The following is a 23,623-nucleotide window of genomic DNA, read 5'->3' as shown; positions in this document are numbered from 1 at the left end:
ATTTCCCTGCTGCACTAGGAGCTGCTGGGGAGAGAGAGGGGCCTATTAGAAATGCAGACAGCGCAGCTCGGCTAATGTCTTCCTGTCTGGAGAGAGTCGGCAGCCAGAGCTCATTCCCCCTCAGCTGTAAATCCTCATCCTCTGGCTCAGCAGGTCAGGAAGAGTTTATTGCTTGATGCCTCCAGCTTGCTGCTGCCACATATGGCAGTGGGCACAAAGGAGTAGTGGGGCCGGGGGGTGCAGCACATAGTGATGTGGGGGAGACCCCTGGAATGTGTGGGGCACAGAGGGGCCTGGAATTACATACACATGGCATATACAGGTGTATATGGGGATAGACACATGGGGAATATGGGCACACAGAGATAAGGGATATACAGGCACACAGCCATAAGAGCACACAGGGATACTAGAGATAGGGACGTATAGGAATCGGAGGGACACAGGTGCTCTAAGACCTGGGCACCAGGGCGTGAGGGATATGGCTGTATAGGGATATTGAGGGTTATGGGCACTGTGATGGGGTGGCTGCCCTGCACTGGTAGTGAAAGGGTTAATGGGGCCAATAAACCCACCTGGTTGTATCTGGAGAGTGGGCCAGGCCTAATTAAAGATTAAACCCAGCTGGGGAGGAGCTGGGTGGTGCTCTAAAGAGAGGAAATCTGAAGTAGAAGGGGGCTTCAGGGATTGGGGGGAGCTCTGTGGGGAATAGGAAGGCCCTTGCAGCGGGAGGGGGAAGCCCGGGGAGGGAAGATATTTGGAAGCCACAGGACTGAAGCAAGCTCCCGTGGCTGACCCCGACACAAAGGCAGGAACTAAGAGTCCAGGAAGGGGCAGGGGAAAAGGCCTGAAGACAGGCTAGTGGCAGGGAGGAGCCCAGGGAGACAGCGGCAAGGTCTCCGATGGAGCAGAGCTTGGCTGCCTATCCTAGTCCCCTGGGCTGGAGCCTGGTGGAGCAGGTGTGCCTGGGTTCCCTGACCAGCCACCGGGAAGGTGACATTAAGCCCACTGCTGCTAGGGGAGAAGGAGGGTTTAAAGTCCTGAGAGGAGCGTGCGAGTGTTAGGGGGCTTATTCCTTCACCCTCTCACTTCCCTGGTCCTTCTCGCATGAACAGAGAGCAACAATACCCAAAGTCCGAAGGTGCAAATAATTTGATGTTTATTGGGGTGAACTTCCAGCAAGCAGGATTCCAGTTTCCTTCCTCAGTGTCCCCCTGCCCAGCTCTGACACCACAGAGCCGTCCCCGTTCCCAGTCCCCCTTACCAAAACATGACTCCAATTCCCCCACCCCCACTCCCCACCCTTACTTCATGATTAACTGCAGACTATATAGTAAAACTTGAGTTCTCCTTAGCTATACCTGGTCCTTAACCAATCATTTTACTGAAATTTAACTAACCAATCCTAACATAGTATAACATGATTATTTAACCAATTATATCCCACCACCTTAATTGGTTTACACCCAACAAAATTAATTATACAGCAGACAGTAACAATCACAGAACAAGACAGAGATTATACAGACAAACAATAGGGAAGTAGAGACTACAGTGATGGAACAATACAGAACTGAGGATTTCACATCCCAGCTATTGATAAGTGAGTTCTTGCCAGACAGGATGCTATCAAACTAAGTTTCCTTTTACATCTTCTAGGCTCTTCCCTTTCTCTGGAGGTGGTAGGAATATCAGGACAGGATAGTATTCCTAACAGCCCAATAGCACCTTATTTCAATGTGACTAGTTTGGAATGTGAGGATGTGATCATACACTTCCCAGTTTATGGTTGGCCTCTGCTGCTTAGCCGAAGGCCTTAGCCTAAGAACCAGGCCTCAGACTGTCACAGACAGACAGTGATTTTGATTCTTTCTTTTATACCTCTATAATGAGCTAAGTGATAAGAATACACCTAAATTCTTAAAGTATACGCCTTTACAGACAGGTCTGAATATCTATATCCTAACAGCGAGGACCAGATGTACGGACACTGTGGGATTTCCTGTTAGCCCAGAAAGGGCAGAACTAAACCGGGATCTTGCAAGACGGCCGAGGTGCCGGAGAGGAAAAAGCTGCCGTGCCACGCCCAGCCACGAGAGGGCGTGCCTCAGGTGAGTCAACCGTGGAGCATGGGGGGATACAGCCATCCAGACCTGCCTCGGTAGGAGCACAGGCCTGTAGTTCAATGCCGCAGTCCCATGCCGGGGGATGGATTCACTCTGGTATGGGGATGCTGGCATGTGGGCCATTCGGCTAGGGCCATGGGGCTAGGGTGGTGTCCGTGGGATGTGATGAGAGAGAACCCTACGTGCTCCTCTCCTTGCTGCCCTTCCAGGGTTGAATGAGGGAGGGGTGCTCCCCCCTGGAGTCATTGGAAAGCTCTCCAGAGTGGGCAGGAGGGGCGCCGGTGAGGAGAGCTTGGCCGGCCGAATGCTGCTCAAATGCCTGGCGTATCGCTCCACTCCCTCTTACCCTGCGCCAACAGCACCGAGATTCCCCTGCAGCCTGCTAAAAATAACTCCAGCAGCCGCCTCCGCAGCAGGAGCCATCAGAGAGACCGGTTATAAATAGCCCACGGGGCTGCTGGCCCCACTGCGCTCCGGTTCCCTCTGGCCTGGCTGCACGCGCGGGGCTGGGAGCCCTCGGAATTGCCCTTGGTTTTGTCTCCCTGACCCATTACAAGGCTCCAGATGGAAACATGGCCTGAAATAACTCAGCGGAGTAGTTCAGAGCTGTCCTCTCCCCCTCTCCCTCTGGTTGATCTGTTTGGCGGAGGGGGAAGACAGGGAATTTCCAGCGCCCCTCTCCAAACTCTCTCCTTTTCCTCCCAGCGGGAACAGGCACCATCTCCTGCTCTCTCTAGGTCTGATGTGGTTTGCAGGATCATTTCTTCACCTCACCTGGCAGCGCTGAGAGATGGGTGCAGCTTCCCAATGGGGGCGGGATGTGGGGGCTATTGTGGGGTCTCTGCAGCAGGCTCTTCCACTCAACTTTCCTGCCGCCGCCACACACACTTAGGGCTTCAGCTGACTCCCGCTCCCACTGATGGAATGGAAGTCATTGGCTTGAACAGGAGCTGGAGCAAAATCTGCCCTCGGCTGTCTGCATAGCACAAGCAGGATTTGGTGCACTGACATGTTGTCTGCTGGTCTGATACAGACCCTCTTGGGATATTGCATTAACAGTGGTGAAGGGTTGTAACTAAGTCTGTATGGCTTCTGGCCTTGGCTAGTGCACCAGACTGAGAGTCAGGCAACCTGGGTTTGATTCCTGGTTCTGACCTGCCGGGTGAGCTTGGGCAAGTCACGTCCCCTTCCCCCCTCTTCTTGTCTATGTCGATTGGAAACTCCTTGGGGCAGGGATCATCTCTTGAGCTGTGTGTATGCAGGGCCTAGCACAATGGGGCCATGATCTCAGGTGGGCCTCTCTGTGCTACCATGATATGAATAGTCATCATACATTAATACCCAGCTCTTCTCATCAGTGGGTCTCAAAGTGCTTTACACAGGAGGGCAGTATCTTTATCCCCATTTTACAGATGGGGAAACTGAGACACAGAGTGAGGAAGTGACTCACCCAGTGGCTGAACCAGGAATAGACTCCTGAGTCCCAGGCCAGTGATTTAGCCACTAGGCCACAGGGCCTAAATGTAGCTGGCTTGGCTGACTGGTGACTAAGGGGGAATATGAAAACCGTTTGCGAGTGTCTTAATGTGGGGAGAGGAAGTGGTGAGGGTGGTGGGAGGTGGGCTGGGTTAGTACCAGCAGTGAGGGAATCGGATCAAGACGAGGGAAATCTAGACTGAACTGGCAAGGTGGTCAGCTGGGCTGTGCTGAGCTCGCTCGGTGGAGATCCATGGAGCTATGCTGACGTACACCCGCTGAGGATCTGGCCCAGGGTCAGAAAAAGCTTCCTGACCAGTCCCTTTGAAGCTGTGGAAACCCCATTACATCTAGACAGGACAAAGCACCAGCCGATAGACTGTAGGGAAGGACCCTGCCCCGGCTGCAAAGGGGATGGTGCATCCTCGCAGATATTTCTCTTGTCTAGGTTGGACGTGGGGCCAGTCGACCACGCCTGCTCTCTGGGGTTATGTTGGTAGCTTTGCATTTCCTTGTGGCCGCCCAGGGAAATACCAGGGGCTGCCCATGCACTTTGGTTTGGAACAGAGGCATTTCCTGCTTGTGTCCACGGTGTTGTTCCTTACCTTGAAACGCTCTGGTGCAAAGAGGGAGCAGAATCAGTGAGACCCCGACGCTTTTATCCTTGCTATAGAGATACTGGGTTCCGCCCATCATTGCCCTGTGCCTCATGCAGTCTTTTACGCTGGTGCAAAGGGAGTGCAACACTTGTGAAAAATCTTACTACTCCGAAGCGCTGATCCAAGAACGCAATGGAGCACATGCTTAATTTTAAACACCTGAGTATCCCAGTTGTTGTGCACATGCTTAAAGGTAGGCCCACACTTGCCTGCTTTGTTGAATCAGGGGAACTGGTAGTTTTACACCACTCAGCACTGATGTAAATGACTACCCAAGCTGCTGGGCAAGGATGAACAGGACCCACTGCATGGAAGCTCTGCAGGAGACTATCCATGGGCACCTCTAACCCATCAGGCATTGGTCAGCAGGATGAGATGGTTCAATGGTCTGATCCAATCTGTAGACTTCACTGCTTCATCTGGACTTGAATTCAAGACCCTCTTGAATAGGGTTACCAGATAGCAACTGTGAAAAAACCAGACAGGAGGTGTGCTATATAAGAAAAAGTCCCAAAAAATGGGACTGTCCCTTTAAAAACAGGACATCTAGTCACCCTACTCTTGAAGGCATCTTAACCAAGTGGTACAGCCGATACTTGCAAAGCACCTGGAATGAGCAGTGGGCATGGATGCAGCCTTGCACAGACATTGCAGGCCTCCAGTGTAAATTAGAGCAGACTCAGGGCTGCTCTAACTTGTGTCCAGCGGCCTATAGCCCTGAGGCGCCGTTCCAGCTGTTGGAAATTGCAGAAGCACTGACCACAAAGCCCTTCTCCCTGCCACACCCTCTGCACCAGGAAGTTGGGGCTGGATAGAGGGATGGAGCAGAGTAACTACTGGCTCTATAGTGGTAGGGAGCATTCCCAGGTAACTGGTTACGCTTACTTTACGGTCCCTTTGTGGCCACGGAGTGGTGCAAAAGGGCTCCAATGCAACTGAGAATCAGGCCTGTTGGGAAGGAGTAGTATACAATTGTCCATCTGTCCCCCTGTCTCTCTTTTCCCCATTAGCTCCGTGTGCCTCCATCTGCCTTTCTGCCCCACCCCACCAGGACCGTGCCTGCCAACATTTCAGGGCAAACAGGGACACCCGGGGAGGATAAAACAGAGACAGTGATTTCTAACTCAGGCGAAATCCATGGAGCAGGAGGGAATATTTTGGAGGGACCACGTGGAAAAAACACCCGCTCCTTTGCTGAAAAGCAGGGACTGTTCCTGCCCGATGGGACAGCTGGCCGGGGACACCTTGGCATTTCCTCCCAGCCAGATAACAAGCCTCGCTAATAAATATTAGCATTCTGGTAAGGGATGAATCACACACACTCACACACATGGGCTGAACACAATGTTTCTTTCCAGATTCCTGGCCTGCTTTCAAGATGTCCAGGATCTCTGGCCAGTAAACACACTGCAGCCCCTTGCGCTCAACAGCGCTGTGATGCAATGGGCAGTTTTATTCTCTGCACAAACATGTTTGGCCACATTCCCCTGGCTCCCACCCCAGCCGGGTGACGGGAATTAGCTCAAAAACATGTTTTGTGGGAAGGGACCGCTAGGTAATAACATTTCACAAACCTGCACGGAGCTGAGTTATAGACCCCTGGGGAATTCCTCTGCCGGCTGCCAACCCCTCCCCTGCCTTCTGCGGGTAAGATGGCTGGAAAGGGAGACATTCGTCCAGCTACAGCACTGCGCACGGAGCAGACTGGAGATGCTTTGGCTGATCTGATGTGATGCCCAGGATGCAACTGGCCCATTGGATAACCCATAGTACCTTGCAGCCAGGGCATAGGCATTATGGGCCCTCTGACAGCTAGCTAGCAGGCCCTGCTGTGCCCATCTGGCTTCTGACCCTGTTACAGAGCTCCACGTGCCCACGTAGTAGCATATTCCAGGCTGGCACAGCCAGGTGTTTATCCTGCTTATCCGTCTACACCAGGTTTGGTTGGATCTACGTGCTCAGGGAAGCTTGTCTAACATCTTAGTGTGAAAGCCAATTCCGATCTGAATGGAACCTCTCTGCCCTCTGAGCTCCAGCATTCATCAGGCAGGATGCCACGTCAAACCCACTGGGTCTGGGCACCCCGAAGCTCTGGGCGAGGTTGGAATCGAGGTCCAAACGTTGTGGCTACCTGACAGCCCAACCCCTGGACCCTGGCTTTGGGGTGGGGGAGTTCGGATCTGGAGTTGGAAGGGAACTCTACTGCCTGGGGCCGTGTCTAGTACTCACAGCCCTTGCCCAGCCCTCTAGTCCTGATTGTGGGCCTGCTCCAATGCCCTCTACAATCAAAGCTCCTCCCATGCTTTCCCAGTCGAGAGATTGGTCATGGAGCAGGCCCTAAATCTGGCCTTGGTTTCTTCCCAAGCCTGGCTCACAGCACCTCAGCTGGAGCCTGGCACAAAGGAATGGGAAAAAATCCCTGTATTGAATACCTGGCTGGAACTACAAAGAAAGCCCTCCCCCCCCAAATCATCTGCTAGTGGAGCCCTGGTGCAGGGACAGCCTATTACAGGCTTTTGGGCAGGGCAGGCAAGGGGTGGGGAAGCTCCCTTTTTTCCTTTGTCCCAGAGGGATTTCTCCATCCCTCTGCAAGCTGAGCCCCTTATGTAATGGGGGGAGAAGACAGGGGATGGGCAAAGCATCGGGGAAGCACTTCCTAGAGGTTGGAGCACCAAGAACCTCAGGGATCCGGCTCTGACATTGCCCTGATCTGCCTGTCTGAATGGGGACACTATTTACCTGCTTCCTAGGGGTGCTCTGTGGCGTAATTAGGTGAGGCCTGATTTTTTTTCAGAAGTGCTGTGCACCCACAGCTCCCAACGACTCGAGTTGGAATTGCAGCTGTCCGTCCGGCCCTCTGAACATCAGGCCCTTACATGTGAGGAGTGCTGGGGCGGCAAGTTATGGCAGGAGACGCTGCGATTGGATGGGTGATTTGAGGCATAAACTCTGGCAGGGGATGCTTTGTACAGCGGATAAGGCAACGGCTGGGGAGTCGAGGGGTCTGGATTCTATTCCAAGCTCTGCCACTAACTCGCTGGTTGAGTCATGTCACCGTTCTGTGCCTCAGTTTCCCCAGGTAAAATGGGGAGACACGATCGTGATCTTGATCTAGATGTTCCCAAATACCAGTGGAAGAATGATCAGGACCAGGTGACCAGCACTGGCACTCCAGACTGAGCCGGCTCACAGGTTCAAAACTAGGGACCCTGAGGAGGACACTGAGCAGAGAAACTTGGGCAGCGCCCACTGCTCCTCAAAGCTGTCTAGGGAGCCAGCAGATGCCGCCCAGAGGAACTCCGCCCAGAGATTGGGGGGGAACGGAAATAGGCCCCCCCTCGTCCAGCATCCTCCTCCTGCTGTTGTAGGTGGCCATTTTGGCCAGTGCCAGGAGGAGGTTGACAAGGAAGTCCCGCGAGCTCGTGGGGCCATGGACAGGGTGTGATGTACTCGGGGCAGCAAGCCCATCCCACTGCTCATGCCACTGAGGCTACACTTCTATTTCTAGCATGCTAGCCCAATCCGAGAGAGCAAAGGTACGTCTACCTGAGCTGGGCTTATACCTCCAGCACTGGTGTAGCCACTCCACTGAGACGCGGGGAGCAGGGAGGGAGTGGAGGACTGAGGTAACGGTGTCAAGCTCATGGTTCTGTGTAGCTTGGTGGTTTTGTTGTTAGAAAAGATTGAATGTAACATTTGGGATGTGGTGTGACTCTACAAAAAAAATCATTGGGTAGGGTAGAAACAGAGGGGAGGGTTTGTGAGAGTTAGTGTGTCTGTATAATAGGGTGTGTTTTTTTGTGTATAATTGTGTGTGTGCATGAGTGTAAGTAGCGTGTATGTGGTGCACATGTGTATAGTTTTGTGTGTCTATGCATGTATATAAGTGGCACGTGTTTGTGCATACACGTGTATGGGGTGTGTGCATGCGTTTGTGTATGGAGGGGATGTGTGTGTGGTGCAGGTCTGTATAGGTGGGTGTGCATGGACGGTATGTGTGGGGTGCAGGTCTGTATAGGAATGTGTGTATGGAGGGGATGTGTGTGTGTGGGGGGTGCAGGTCTGTATAGGAATGTGTGTATGGAGGGGATGTGTGGGGTGTGGGTCTGTATAGAAATGTGTGTATGGAGGGGATGTGTGTGGGGGGGTGCATGCAGGGTGTGTGTATGGTGCAGGTCTGGAATGGGCATGTGTGTGCGTGTGTGCAGAGGGGTGTGTCTCTGGGTGTGAGTGAGAGTGAAGGCGGCAGTGAGGCATGGCAGGGTGTGGTGATACTGCCACCTCCCCCAAATCTCTGTAAGGTGCTGGCACAGGTAGACTGCCCGGCTGCCTCCCCGCCCTAGGTGCAGTGAAACTGGCTGACCTCATCACCACACCCCAAGGCGTCTCATTGCATAAGACACACTGTCGGGGTGCTGCACCCTCGGCTGCGCAGTGGCTGCCCCAGCCAGGAGCTTCCCGCAGCCCCGTCTCTAGCACAGCCCTAGCCCATGACTCACCTCCTGCTCCACACCGGGGCCGAGTGAAACCACCACAAGCGGGCTGAGGTTGGTGCCACCTGCTGCCACACCAGGCTGCTGCGGCTACATCGCACCTGTGATTCACCTCTTCCCCTGGCCCCATGGCAAACAGAATCCAAACCCCTGGGCTCTGCCCGCAAAGCCTTTAACATGTCAGGCCCTGGTTCAGAGACCCCTTCACCCCTCTCACGACCCCCGAGAGCTGTGCTCCACAGGGCCAGTGCAGCCCCTGGAGACCTTGCTTTGGGCTCCCCGTGCTGAGCCGGAGATTTCTCAGGGGCAGGACTCTGCCAGGAGAGACCAAAGGCAGCCCAATCCCTGGGCATGGTTAGCATTGCATGCAGGGCACTCCTTGCTGGGACTAGGAAGGGCAATGGCCTGTGACCCTGGGGGAGCAGAGCCGAATATATTAGGGGCTCAGCTCTACAAAGGAGGGGGGACATTTTTTTGACCTAAACAATTTTTTTGTCATTGTATCCAAACTGCCAGCAAACTGACACCTCTGTTACTCACCGTCGTGCTGTGCAGACAACTGCTTGTTTTTGTAAAGCACTTGCAGCACGTATCAAGGGGAGAGGGGCCAGCCAGTGAGGAAGGATGGTCTAGCGGTTAGGGCACTAGCCTAGGACTTGTGAGACCTGCATTCAATTCTCTGCTCTGCTACAGCCTACCTATATGACTTTGGGCAACTCACTTCGCCTCAGTTCCCCATCTCTACAATGGCAATAATAGCCCAGCCCTGCCCTGCCTCTTGGCTGCTGTGAGGATAAGTGGATTAAAGATGGTGAAGGGCTTTGAGATCTACTGAGGAAAGGTGCTGCTGTTATTATTCCTACTGCCTTTGAGGTCCAGCTCCACAAACACAACTCGACATTGGCCACAGACCTGCAGCTGGCTGGCTGAGCTCCTCTTCTCTCACCAGTGCCAGCCTGCTCCTCCGAAGCTGGCTCGCTCCATCCCTCTCCCCTTCGCCCACCTCCAGCAGATGGAGCTCGCCTTGGCCGGGCACAGCTAGGGTCACTTCTCCTGAGATTCCTGGAAAGGCTTTCACAGCTGGAAGCAACAGCTGGGAGCTTGGTGCAAAAATCCCCTGCTGCTGCATATCACACACCCTTGGAGCACCTTGACCTCCAGCCGGTGCTAAATCTATCTCTGCGTGGACAACATGTGCACCCAGACGCTCGCCTTTCCAGGGCAGTCCCTGCACTGGTTGCAGCAGTTAAGTCACATAATCACAGATGCTGGTATATGACGAGCCGTGCACAGCTTCCAGATGGACACGGGATTAGCATCTGCTCCCACCATGGCACTGAACGAATGAGCAGAGCTGAAGCGATGCTGGGCCTCTCGTGGGTGTAGGATACTGTGCCCTATCTCAGGCATTTGGAAAGCTCCCGGCAGGCGGGGTATCATCTTAGTATGTTTATGGAGTGTGGGGAGGAGGAAAGGGTTTGGGATGAAATCAACGGGAGATTAGCCATTGAGCTAGTGGGGCCAGTGGGATTTCACCCTTTGTGTGCCAGAGGTAGATGGGAGCTTCCAATCAAGGCTCTCACAACAAAGACCAACCTCCAGCTTCCCAGCATGCCATTCCCCAAACTTCGCACTGCACGCCAACCAGCACACGGTGCCCTACGCGAGCCCAGCGAAGTCCAAGGGGCCGCACCAAGGCACGGCCCTGAGCACTTAACTCCTGGCCCTTGGGTGCCCAGCCAGGGAGAGGGAGGGGAGGCTGTGTCCTCTGGCTCCTCCGCTGTGTTTGCCTGTGGCTCAGACAAGGCGAGCGAAGACAGAGTTAAAAAGTCCCCCCGCGCTGCTGATATTCTCCACAAGTTACAGAAGGTCCTTGGACCTCAGGAGCAGCTGGTGTGAAGCTGTAATTACCTTAATTAGCTCTGGGATTCTTTGCCATCCCAACGCTCATTTCGTTTCTACAGTAACCGGGCTGAGAGGTGTGTGTGTCCCAGCAGGAGAAGTCTATTGCTCCTGTTTGGAAGAAAGGAGATCTAAGATTACTGAGGCACTGGCCAGTGATGCCAACCTCCCATTCCCACCAGTCGGCTTGCCCTTCAGCAGCGCTGTGGGCGGGGGATGGGGAAAGGTGAGACTCCCAGCGGATCCCACCAGCCGAAGACCTGGGTCCCTTCTGGAGAGCTACTCCCAGCTCCGCCGCTGACTCACTGTATGGCCTTGGGCAAGTTGCTTCACCTCTGTCCCAGTTTCCTCATCAGTTTTAAAGCAACCAGGCTAATCATCCTGCCCAGGGGCATGGGGGGGGGGAGTTAATTAATGTTTAACTCAGAGATCTAGTGATCTCTGATCTCTTGCATGCTTTGGAAATGCAAAGAGCCTGGATGAATGAGCCCTATATATACAGGAGCCTCCTGGATGAGATGCTCCTTATGAAGCAGGGCTCAGTTTGCAGGATCATCTGCGGACTGAATCTTGCTTTCCAAAAGCTGATGGCACTGATGGGTTTGCCCCTGATCAGTGGGGCATTTCCAAGAGATGCCCAGGCCCTCACTCGCACTGCCTAGCACTTTATCCACTTGTCTTCGGTCAAAGGGATTGCTCACGCCTAGTAAGATGCTGCTCAGAGCCAAGGTGACCCCCGTCTGAGGCCGCTTGGCTGCAAGAAGAGGATGTCACAACAGCTTGTAGGAGCGCCGCCTGGAGCCAACTCTAGCCTGAGTGGCTGGCTGTGGTCCCAGAAGCCTGCCATCCTGCTGCAGAGCGCGTGCCCTGCTGCAGAGATCAGGTGCCCTGATTTAGAGGTCACCTATGGGAGTGTGTGTGTGTGTGTGGGGAGGGAGATGGGGGTGTAACAGTAATCACCTTATGCAAGCAATAAGCCCATGCAAATACCTGTGGGGCTAGAGACCTCCTTGCCTCACCAGCTCTTATGCTGGGGAGGCAGGAGGGCTGGCATGACAATGGATACCCAGTAGGAGCCCCAAGATTATCAGCTGTGGTAAAGGCTTTTAGCTTGACCAGTGGCCTCTGTTTCCATCAGCTCCTGCCCCGTGCATCCTGCATCTGACCCCTGCAGCAAGGGGCAAGGAAAGGCTCGTCCCCTCATTCGTTCACGGGAAAGGAGGGCACAGACCCCCACGAGGCTCGTGTGCACCTGGCTGCACCCAGGACAGGAGGCCGCCAGCAGGGTAGTCGTGTGGCCCACAGCGTCCGCCCCAGGAGAATGATTGCAGGATCGGAAACCATGGCTTACAGCGACAGGCGCCGGGAGTTCAACCTATGGAGCTTAACAAAGAGAGGGTTAAAGGGTGACTGGATCACAGTCTATAAGTACCTACGTGGGCAATGGAAATTTAATAACAGAGGGCTCCTTAACCTAGCAGCCAAAGGTTTAATAAGAGCCAGTGGCCGGAGGTTGAAGCTAGTCACGTTCAGACTGTAAATACAGCTCACGTTTTTAACAGCGAGGGTCCTCAGCCAGTGGGACCCTTCACAAGGGTCGCGGTGGATTAGATGGGATGATTTTTTCGAAAAGAGCCGCTCTGGCTCAAAGTGGAATTAATTCAGGGCAGTCCTAGGGCCTGCCTGATACAGGAAGTCAGGCTAGATGATCCCTTCTGGACTTATCTATGAATCAATTCGTGTGATCTTCACCAGAAACGCACACAGAATGGAAGTTTGGCCCACCGGTTAGAAGAGGAGATGGTGAGTCTGGACTCCTGGCTCCAGGTGTGAGCGAGGGTAAATCCCCTCCCTGCTCTGTGCCTCAGTTTCCCCATCCATGAACTTGAAGGAAGGCCCTAAAGAAGCACAAAGCATTTGGGAGAGGCCCTGCTGCAGTTCACATGGGCTGCAGGAAACACCATGGAAACCTGGCTCTGTTGCCAAGAGAGAGAGAGATTTAAAAAATAACCCAGGAGTCCAGTTCTTTAGATCCCATTGGCTACAGCAGCAGCCAGCAGCCCGAGGGGAGCACTCAGTCAGGCCAGGCCTGTCCCAGAGCCATGTGACTGCGTACGCAGCTAATTCACAGAGGAGACAGGTGTGTGTGAATAAAATAGGAGAGGCAGATGTCAGGGCTGGCCGTAGCCCAAAGGAGCCTCCCGTGTGATGGGCTGCATCTGCCACGCTGCCCTCCCCGTGGTGGCTCATTGGGCATGGAGGGGCGGGGGCAGCCGTGTGTTACATCTGGCGGAACAGGCGGAGAGCTTTAGAGCGGGAAAGATTCACCCCGTGTCACTGCCGTAAGTGCGGTCAGGGCAGTTCCCCCAGCACGAATGGAAGGGGACCGGGGTGGCAGTGTGTCAGGGCGGGAGCTGTGCAGATGTAGCTTTGGTCTTTGGCTAGCTTTGACCTAAATTCCCTGGACTGAGGCCTGTGTTTTAACCTCAAGACCATCCTTGCCCTCCACATTAACCAGCCAACAAGGACTCGAACTCTGATGCTCTGATGCTCTCCTGTCTAAGCTCCTGCACTCTCTAGTCACAGGGAGTGTGAAGCAGTTTGGATCACTGCCTATAATTTTGTTCTTCAGCATATGGTCTAGGTTAGGTACCCTGCCACAGCATGGGGGGCTGGACCAGATGACCTCGTCAGGTCTCCTCCGGCCCTATGTATCTATAATCCTGCGATCCTATATTGGAAGTTTGTAAAAGTTTGGTTCATCTCTCCCTCCATTGCCTTTCATGTTCACATCCTGATTCCTGTCTGGGACCCGAGGGGCCAAAATCTGGTGCAAACATCCCACCATGAGGCTCCAGAAATAGGTTCCAGACAATTGCTAATCCAGACAAGGTTCGGGGAAGCATCTCAGCTTCTGTTGCTTATCAAAACCCAGCCTTCCAAGCTTCCAGGAGTTCCCCAGCTCTGGTTCACAGTCAGAGTGGCTGGATTTCCCTCTCACGAACTCCAGTTTTACTTCATTGACTTCAGTGGAGTGACTCCTGACGTACAAGGAGGATCAGGTCCCAAATGGCTCTCTGGCGGGCATCTTAAACAGGCAGAATTAAAGAGCTAAGGCCCAGATTCTTAAACTTCCATTCTTAAAAACCCTTGAGGATCTGGGCCTAAAAGCCCTCTACCCCCCTGCATGATAGCTAACATCAGTGCTTATTGTGGATTGGAAATGCCCAGGGATGGCTCTGAGCTGCAAAATTCACATATGGTTCCAGCTGTGGCGTGTGGGGTTGTTGGGATCTGGCCTGTTATACAGAGAGCGTCCAGTTGGAAAATGTGGAGTCCAGGTTTGGGTTCTAAAACTTTCGTGGCATTCGGCCCATCTCTAGAATGGCCCTGGTGTGAGTGCCCCCTCCCCGGAGCCTGGTCACCTTTCCTAGGCCTGTCCCCCAGCAGCTTTGAGCAGCTGCATAAAACCAAGCCATGGCCTCTGTGCTGGTCTGGCAGCGCTCTACTAGCTAGGGAATTGGCTGGAATCACACACCCCGCTGGTCCCTCTCTGTCGTCCGCCTTCCCAGCTCCCCCTTTTCCTGGCTCCGTGAGTGTAGCGGAGACAAAACGCAGCCAGTCACCCTATGCGTTCTGAGGGCTTGTTACCTCTGATGAGGCTGGTGGGAGTGTTTAGTCTGGGTCGCTCATAAAGAGCTGAACTGTGCCCTGGCCCCGCTGGGCGGGGGCTGCATGGCGCGAGCCCCGGATTGCACAGCAAGGCTGGGTTTGTTCTTGGCCTTGCATTCCTTCCTCCTCCCTGATCTGTTCTGCGTTAGCCTTTGTGCAGTCCTGTGTGGAGCCGGTCAGCGGACGGAATCCACGGGGGGGAGAGGGGGGGTTAACCTTACGCATGTTGCTGGCTCGGGGGAAAGGTAAATAAACACCTGGTGCCATGCTGAACTGCAGAGGGGGCTTGGATAGAGGACGGGGAAGGGGAGGGGCTCTTTCCATTACCTCATTCAGGGAGTTCAATGTAATTAAAGCCAGCGGAAAATCTTTGGCCTCTTGATAAGTTTCAAGCGACTTCTGACATGCTGTGGGGCCGACGTTCAACGTGCTGCCTGTACCCTATAAGTACTGAGGGGCCATTGGCAGGGAGAGGATGGACCTGGCTCTGAATCACTCTGGAAAATATACGGCTCTGTGAGGCCAGTTTTTTTTCCCCCTCTCAAAGTCAATTTACTGGGGAGACGGGGGTCTTGTTGTTGTGGCACTGCTCGGAGATTGGGAAAGTCCCTGTATGCCTTAGTTCCTCCCTGCCTCCCGGGGATTGTGCGTATAAGTACATTCACGGGGGGAGGGGAGGGTGCTCTGATACTGGGGGGGGGGGGGGGCATGCACAGAACTGGATCAAATTTGGGCTTCTGTCCCTTTTTTTGCTTCTTTATGATATTTACAGATGCCTTCGAAGCGTTGGATCCCGCCTCCCGCGCTCCCCTGGCCCCAGTAAAAAGTTTCTTCCTCAGAAACAGCAAATCTTCCTTGGATTTGTTGGAAGTCTCCTTGGAGAACTAGAGATCTGGACAGGGAGTTTTCCTTGGTCCTTAACTGAACCATCAGGGGTATCTAATCTTTAACATAGAGCGTTAGTTAAACAGGCACTAACAAAAGTAAAGAAAACCCCCAGTCGGAAGAAAAATCCTTTCTTTCTTTCCTCCACCGATCAGGTGATGTCAGAAATCCACAACTTTGCCAATCCTCTACAAAGTCTCCCCGAGAAAACAAGACCTGGGAAGACCTGAATTTTAAATGTTACAAGCAGAGTGTCTGTGCGGGAAAAACACAAGAATTCTTTCAGTCTTCTGGATCCACTATAAAGCGAGGATGAGAATATCCAGAGTTAGAAGGATTTTTTTTTAAAACCCAAGAGATTTGGAAGGGCTGTCAACTCTCATGCTTCAGGGCATGAGGCAGCCTCTAAGTAATGGGGATCAGGAGGAAACATTCCCACGGGGTAGGTTACCCCAGAGCTGCCTTCTGATGGGTTTCTTGCATCCTCCTCTGAAGCAGCTGGTGCTGGACAGTGTCTGGAGACAGGACCTTGGACTGGATAATGGATCTTGGGTCTGATTCAGTCTGGCAATTCATGTATTCCTCTGCAAAGGGGAATCTTTAAATCTTCGGCTAGCTTAGTCCCTGGATTCCAGTGCCTTGCTGGACTGGGTTGGGCGCTGATATGTACAGAGAGAGAAAGGAAGTCAGCTGTGCAGTGAGAGTTACTCCAAGGGATGGGAAGTCTGCATTACCATATGTGTGGTCAAGTGAGGAAACCCCTAAGAGAGGATTTCCTCCTGAGGACGGTCTGCTTGGCAACTGCCATTACAGAACTGGAGCGCACAGTGCCTGCCTATGGGAGAGGAGGGCCGCAGAGTTGGACAGAAAGTTTGTCTTGAATATTCAGGACAAACTTTTCCTTGTTGTGCCTTGTCCCCAGGCAGGTCACGACATTCTTCGCTGACAGCAGATTATTCCGTTCAGCAGGGTACTTGAGCACATGCCTCCCTTTAAGCAGGCGATCGATCCTCCTTTGGATTTCTGTAGGACTATTCACCTGCTCAGAGTTAAGCAAGTGCTTAAGTACCTTGTTGAATTGGGGCAGAAGTAATTTCTGCCTGTGGTGGGCCTGATTCTCCCGTCTCATGCCCTGCGGCTGCCTCCTGGTTCCACAATCAGTGTGGCGTGAATGTCAGCAGTTGGATCCACGCCTTGACTCCCGCTGGAGCTGAGACTGGGGACAGAGATCAGTGGGGCTGGCCAGAAGTGGTTTGCTTTACTTGGTTGGAGGCTAAGAGCACTTCTGCACAGAGGCCCGGGAAGGGACAGACGAGTTTTTTCCACAACATACACAAAAGAATTCATGGGGTGGCGAAACTTAGTGCAGCCCTAAGAACCACTGGCTATGCCCCCAGCTATCCTACAGTGCCAGCGTGGCTGGGGCAACTCGGGCCTGGCTCAGGCAGTGGGGCTTTGCAGTGGGGCTGCTCACCCCCAGGCTAGGCTAACCCAGGTGCTCAGACCTGCATGCTGATCACCCCCGTTAACTGTGCAGTGAAAACGTACCCCACGCTACAGTCCCTTTCCTCTGCTCTGGCAGGGTAAGGAGGTCTTAAAACAGGTGTGAATTACATTTAGACCTACTGTAAGACCTCTTGAGACTTAAGCAATGTCAGGCGGCCCTCGTACAGGTGCAGTCCTTCAGTCCTATGCTTTGGTCAATAGCTCATGAGTTACAATTAAATGATCAGCCCTTCGTTTGCACCCAGCACAATGGGGCCCCGATCCTGACCAGGGCCTCTGAACACTAGCGTAATAGAAAGAATAATGAACAAAATCATAAATGAGTCTTTTGTTACTCGAGTTGTTTTGATTGGATACAGAAGTCAGATAGCACGGATTCTGCTTTCTCAATGGAAGAGCATCACTTGTAAGATGAGGTTTCCAGCATGGGAATCAGGGGCATGGTCTCAGAAAAATTCAGGGGGTGGTGGACAAAGTTGTGTCAGCCTCTAGAACAGGGGTCGGCAACCTTTCAGAAGTGCTGTGCCGAGTCTTCATGTATTCACTCTGATTTAAGGTTTTGCATTCCAGTAATACATTTTAACGTTTTTAGACAGACTCTTTCTATAAGTCTATAATATAGAACTAAACTACTGTTGTATGTAAAGTAAATAAGGTTTATAAAATGTTTCAGAAGCTTCATTTAAAATTAAATTAAAATGCAGAGCCCCCCGGACCGGTGGCCAGGACCCGGGCAAGGTAAGTGCCACTGAAAATTAGCTCGCGTGCTGCTTTCGGCACACGTGCCATAGGTTGCCTACCCCTGCTCTAGAACATGATATGTGATTATATTATGTCCTGCCCGGTAGGGCAGGGGTAGTGGAAGGCATCACAGAGCATAAAGACCTCTGAAAACTTGGTGGGGGGGACGACCACTGACCAGGGCTGGCTCCAGGCACCAGCCCACCAAGCTTGTGCTTGGGGCGGCACCTGGAGGGGGGCGGCGCGGCGCTCCGGCCCCCGGGGAGATCGGGGCCACGGCCGGGCTCGCCACCCTCCCCCCGGCGCTCTGGCCGCCCTCCACCCCGGCGCCCTCCCCCCGGCCGCCGGGGGGAGAGTGGCGAGCCCTGGCTGGGGCTCGCCGCCCTCTCGCCGCCCTGCCCCCGGCGCTCTGGCCGCCGGGGGGAGAGCGGAGTCCCCGCCGGGGCTCACCGCCCTCCTCCCAGGGCTCCGGCCGCCCTCCCTCCCAGGGGGAGTGGGGGGGGCGGCCGGCGGCTTTTTTGCCTGGGGCGGCAAAAAAGCCAGAGCCGGCCCTGCCACTGACCCTTGCCCCATAGCAAACAACACTCCTGATGGGTATTTGTGTTGATCGTAGATTTGAAATTCACCAGCAGCCCTGCCGGTAACTTGGTTTGCTGGACCATTCCTGGGAAGAGCAAGAAAAGGTGCAAAGAAAAATAGTGTGCAAATAGTCGCAGAGACGCTTCTGCGGCGTTCACACAGTTCTACACCTGACGGCCGAGGTTACAATTCGTAATGAATCATTTCATCACAATATAATAGAGCACATAGAGCGATCTCTACCGTGCAGCTCCCCAGAGTCCATGCTGTATACAGCCATGTCTCACTTAAATGAGCCTCAGTTAACCAAGGGATGAATACTGTCTATCAAATCTTATTATGTGCATTATGGTGGTGCTCAGAGGCCCCAACCCAGATCAGGGTGCCATTGCACTAGGCACAACACAAGCCCATAATGAGAGATAAAGTGTTTATAATCAAAATAGACAAGACAGCCAAGGGAAGTGTACTTACTCCTGTTTTACAGATCAAGAGCTGAAAGATTAAGGCTGGGATTTGGTGTTAAATCCCATTGAATCCCATAGGCTTCTTTCCAAATCCCAGCCTAACCAACTGCTCGGGAATAAAGCAGCGAAGAGCTGGGAAACGAACCCCAGCATTTCCAGCCCATTGCCTTCCTCACAAGACCAGCCTCTTCCTTTGAAAAGTCGCTCCATTGATCTGAAACCTCCTTTTTCACATCCCCCCATCCCATTTGTCTAAATCCTTGTTGAGTCTGACTGTGCCTAGCTACGAAGAGTCACTTTCCACCACTGAAATACAGCCACCTCTGAAGTGGAATGCAGCAGCTGTTTAACATTGCACAGCTACACTCACCAGCCACTTAGGAGGGCCTCGGAAGATGTATGTTCTCTTCCCAGCTCTGGCACTTTGCTGCTGTGTGACCTTGGGTACGTTGTTTCATTTTCCTGTGCCTCTGTTTCACCTCCCAACTTCAATCTGTTTAGACGTTAAGATCTTCAGGGCAGGGATTGTACCTGACCCTGAACTGGAACGCAACTTCTGGCCTCGGCTAGGGCACTGGGCTGGATGTCAAAAGACCTGGGTTCTATTCCCACCACTGCCACCAATCTGCTGGGTGACCTTGGGCATGTCATTTCCTCTCCCTGTGCCTTTTCCCCATCTCTGATCCTTTGTCTGCCATGCCAGGTAAGATTGTAAAACTCTTTGAAGGCGGGACTATCTCACACTGTGTATGTACAGAGGGGCCCCAATCTCAGTTGGGCCTGTAGCAGACACCACTGTAATATAAGCAGTAAGACTAAGTGAATAGTCGCATATCCGGTTGAAACTGTACAAGGGATTCACGGAGAAGGAATGAGGGAAAGTTTGAAGGGGGATGGGAGCTGGTTCTTGAATAGAGGAGGAAGAGGCAATGCAGGGGATAGAAACTGAGACAAATGGATCCAGAGCCTGGATTTTTTTCCTTGCTTCCGATCTTTGTTGTAACATAATATCTCTCCTGGTGTAGCAGCCATTTGGAAGGAAACCATAAAAGCTTCAGGAAATAGGTATTAATTCACATCTAGGCAATAAAAATAAAGCAGCTCTTGGGGTCCTAGTGGGGTCCTCACAGGAGTGAACGTGCTAAGGGTGGCTTGTAACAAGATCTCTGCCTAGGAATCAGGCACCAGGCTTTAAGATGAAGCCAGACAAATGTTACATCAGATGGAAACCTGCGGGCCAAGCATTTCACTTCTAAGCAGAGCGGGTTGGAAAATGGAATTTCTGTTCTGCGTGAAATTCCGACATTTGGGAATTTGATTTCCTTCCGAAATTTACCTTGAAATGGACGTTGTGAAAAACTGCTTCAGAAACATCAAATAGTTTTCTTCCCATCATGTCAAAACTTAATCCTAAAATATTAAATACACATCTATAATAGTAAATATATATCAATATAATATGCACTTAAAATTAATGGCTTATTATCATATCAAAGGGCAAACAAAATGAAACACTAAGGCCGCCACAAAATGTTGTGATCATCTCGAAATGAAACCTGGGGTTCGAGACTGAATGGAACCAGGGCCGGCTCCAGGCACCAGCCGACCAAGCACGTGCTTAGGGCGGCACCTTGTAAGGGGCAGCCAATCTTTGCGTGGTGGGGCGGCACTCGGGTTTTTTTTTTTTTGGTTCGGCAGGACGGCACTCGAGGTTTGTTTGTTTGTTTGTTTCAGCAGGGCAAGGCAGCGCTCAGGGGGGTTGTTTCGGTGGCGTGGCGCTCGGGCGGTTGTTTCGGCGGGGCAGGGCGGCGCTCAGGGGGGTTGTTTCGGCGGGGCAAGGCAGCGCTCAGGGGGGTTGTTTCGGTGGCGTGGCGCTCGGGGGGTTGTTTCGGCGGGGCAAGGCAGCGCTCAGGGGGGTTGTTTCGGTGGCGTGGCGCTCGGGGGGTTGTTTCGGCGGGGCAAGGCAGCGCTCAGGGGGGTTGTTTCGGTGGCGTGGCGCTCGGGGGGTTGTTTCGGCAGGGCAAGGCAGCGCTCAGGGGGGTTGTTTCGGTGGCGTGGCGCTCGGGGGGTTGTTTCGGCGGGGCAAGGCAGCGCTCAGGGGGGTTGTTTCGGTGGCGTGGCGCTCGGGGGGTTGTTTCGGCGGGGCAAGGCAGCGCTCAGGGGGGTTGTTTCGGTGGCGTGGCGCTCGGGGGGTTGTTTCGGCGGGGCAAGGCAGCGCTCAGGGGGGTTGTTTCGGTGGCGTGGCGCTCGGGGGGTTGTTTCGGCGGGGCAGGGCGGCGCTCAGGGGGGTTGTTTCGGTGGCGTGGCGCTCGGGGGGTTGTTTCGGCGGGGCAGGGCGGCGCTCAGGGGGGTTGTTTCGGTGGCGTGGCGCTCGGGGGGTTGTTTCGGCGGGGCAAGGCGGCGCTCAGGGGGGTTGTTTCGGTGGCGTGGCGCTCGGGGGGTTGTTTCGGCGGGGCAAGGCAGCGCTCAGGGGGGTTGTTTCGGTGGCGTGGCGCTCGGGGGGTTGTTTCGGCGGGGCAGGGCGGCGCTCAGGGGGGTTGTTTCGGTGGCGTGGCGCTCGGGGGGTTGTTTCGGCGGGGCAGGGCGGCGCTCAGGGGGGTTGTTTCGGTGGCGTGGCGCTCGGGGGGTTGTTTCGGCGGGGCAAGGCGGCGCTCAGGGGGGTTGTTTCGGTGGCGTGGCGCTCGGGGGGTTGTTTCGGCGGGGCAAGGCGGCGCTCAGGGGGGTTGTTTCGGTGGCGTGGCGCTCGGGGGGGTTGTTTCGGCGGGGCAAGGCGGCGCTCAGGGGGGTTGTTTCGGTGGCGTGGCGCTCGGGGGGTTGTTTCGGCGGGGCAAGGCAGCGCTCAGGGGGGTTGTTTCGGTGGCGTGGCGCTCGGGGGGTTGTTTCGGCGGGGCAGGGCGGCGCTCAGGGGGGTTGTTTCGGTGGCGTGGCGCTCGGGGGGTTGTTTCGGCAGGGCAAGGCGGCGCTCAGGGGGGTTGTTTCGGTGGCGTGGCGCTCGGGGGGTTGTTTCGGCGGGGCAGGGCGGCGCTCAGGGGGGTTGTTTCGGTGGCGTGGCGCTCGGGGGGTTGTTTCGGCAGGGCAAGGCGGCGCTCAGGGGGGTTGTTTCGGTGGCGTGGCGCTCGGGGGGTTGTTTCGGCGGGGCAGGGCGGCGCTCAGGGGGGTTGTTTCGGTGGCGTGGCGCTCGGGGGGTTGTTTCGGCGGGGCAGGGCGGCGCTCAGGGGGGTTGTTTCGGTGGCGTGGCGCTCGGGGGGTTGTTTCGGCGGGGCAGGGCGGCGCTCAGGGGGGTTGTTTCGGTGGCGTGGCGCTCGGGGGGTTGTTTCGGCAGGGCAAGGCAGCGCTCAGGGGGGTTGTTTCGGTGGCGTGGCGCTCGGGGGGTTGTTTCGGCGGGGCAGGGCGGCGCTTAGGGGGGTTGTTTCGGTGGCGTGGCGCTCGGGGGGTTGTTTCAGTGGCGTGGCGCTCGGGGGGTTGTTTCGGCGGGGCAGGGCAGCGCTCAGGGGGGTTGTTTCGGTGGCGTGGCACTCGGGGGGTTGTTTCGGCGGGGCAGGGCGGCGCTCAGGGGACATTGTTTCAGTGGCGTGGCGCTCGGGGGGTTGTTTCAGCAGGGCAAGGCAGCGCTCAGGGGGGTTGTTTCGGTGGCGTGGCGCTCGGGGGGTTGTTTCAGCAGGGCAAGGCAGCGCTCAGGGGGGTTGTTTCGGTGGCGTGGCGCTCGGGGGGTTGTTTCAGCAGGGCAAGGCAGCGCTCAGGGGGGTTGTTTCGGTGGCGTGGCGCTCGGGGGGTTGTTTCGGCGGGGCAGGGCGGCGCTTAGGGGGGTTGTTTCGGTGGCGTGGCGCTCGGGGGGTTGTTTCAGTGGCGTGGCGCTCGGGGGGTTGTTTCGGCGGGGCAGGGCAGCGCTCAGGGGGGTTGTTTCGGTGGCGTGGCACTCGGGGGGTTGTTTCGGCGGGGCAGGGCGGCGCTCAGGGGACATTGTTTCAGTGGCGTGGCGCTCGGGGGGTTGTTTCAGCAGGGCAAGGCAGCGCTCAGGGGGGTTGTTTCGGTGGCGTGGCGCTCGGGGGGTTGTTTCAGCAGGGCAAGGCAGCGCTCAGGGGGGTTGTTTCGGTGGCGTGGCGCTCGGGGGGTTGTTTCAGCAGGGCAAGGCAGCGCTCAGGGGGGTTGTTTCGGTGGCGTGGCGCTCGGGGGGTTGTTTCGGCGGGGCAGGGCGGTGCTTAGGGGGGTTGTTTCGGTGGCGTGGCGCTCGGGGGGTTGTTTCAGTGGCGTGGCGCTCGGGGGGTTGTTTCGGCGGGGCAGGGCAGCGCTCAGGGGGGTTGTTTCGGTGGCGTGGCACTCGGGGGGTTGTTTCGGCGGGGCAGGGCGGTGCTCAGGGGACATTGTTTCAGTGGCGTGGCGCTCGGGGGGTTGTTTCAGCAGGGCAAGGCAGCGCTCAGGGGGGTTGTTTCGGTGGCGTGGCGCTCGGGGGGTTGTTTCAGCAGGGCAAGGCAGCGCTCAGGGGGGTTGTTTCGGTGGCGTGGCGCTCGGGGGGTTGTTTCAGCAGGGCAGGGCAGCGCTCAGGGGGGTTGTTTCGGTGGCGTGGCGCTCGGGGGGTTGTTTCGGCGGGGCAGGGCGGCGCTCAGGGGGGTTGTTTCGGTGGCGTGGCGCTCGGGGGGTTGTTTCGGCGGGGCAGGGCGGCGCTCAGGGGGGTTGTTTCGGTGGCGTGGCGCTCGGGGGGTTGTTTCGGCAGGGCAAGGCAGCGCTCAGGGGGGTTGTTTCGGTGGCGTGGCGCTCGGGGGGTTGTTTCGGCAGGGCAAGGCAGCGCTCAGGGGGGTTGTTTCGGTGGCGTGGCGCTCGGGGGGTTGTTTCGGCGGGGCAGGGCGGCGCTCAGGGGGGTTGTTTCGGTGGCGTGGCGCTCGGGGGGTTGTTTCGGTGGCGTGGCACTCGGGGGGTTGTTTCGGCGGGGCAGGGCGGCGCTCAGGGGGGTTGTTTCGGTGGCGTGGCGCTCGGGGGGTTGTTTCGGCGGGGCAAGGCAGCGCTCAGGGGGGTTGTTTCGGTGGCGTGGCACTCGGGGGGTTGTTTCAGCAGGGCAAGGCAGCGCTCAGGGGGGTTGTTTCGGTGGCGTGGCGCTCGGGGGGTTGTTTCAGCAGGGCAAG

This window comes from Malaclemys terrapin, chromosome 4 (genome assembly GCF_027887155.1).
Source record: "Malaclemys terrapin pileata isolate rMalTer1 chromosome 4, rMalTer1.hap1, whole genome shotgun sequence".
NCBI lineage: Eukaryota > Metazoa > Chordata > Testudines > Emydidae > Malaclemys > Malaclemys terrapin.
The sequence above is the reverse complement of the archived record's forward strand: the minus strand, read 5'-3'. Positions refer to the sequence as shown.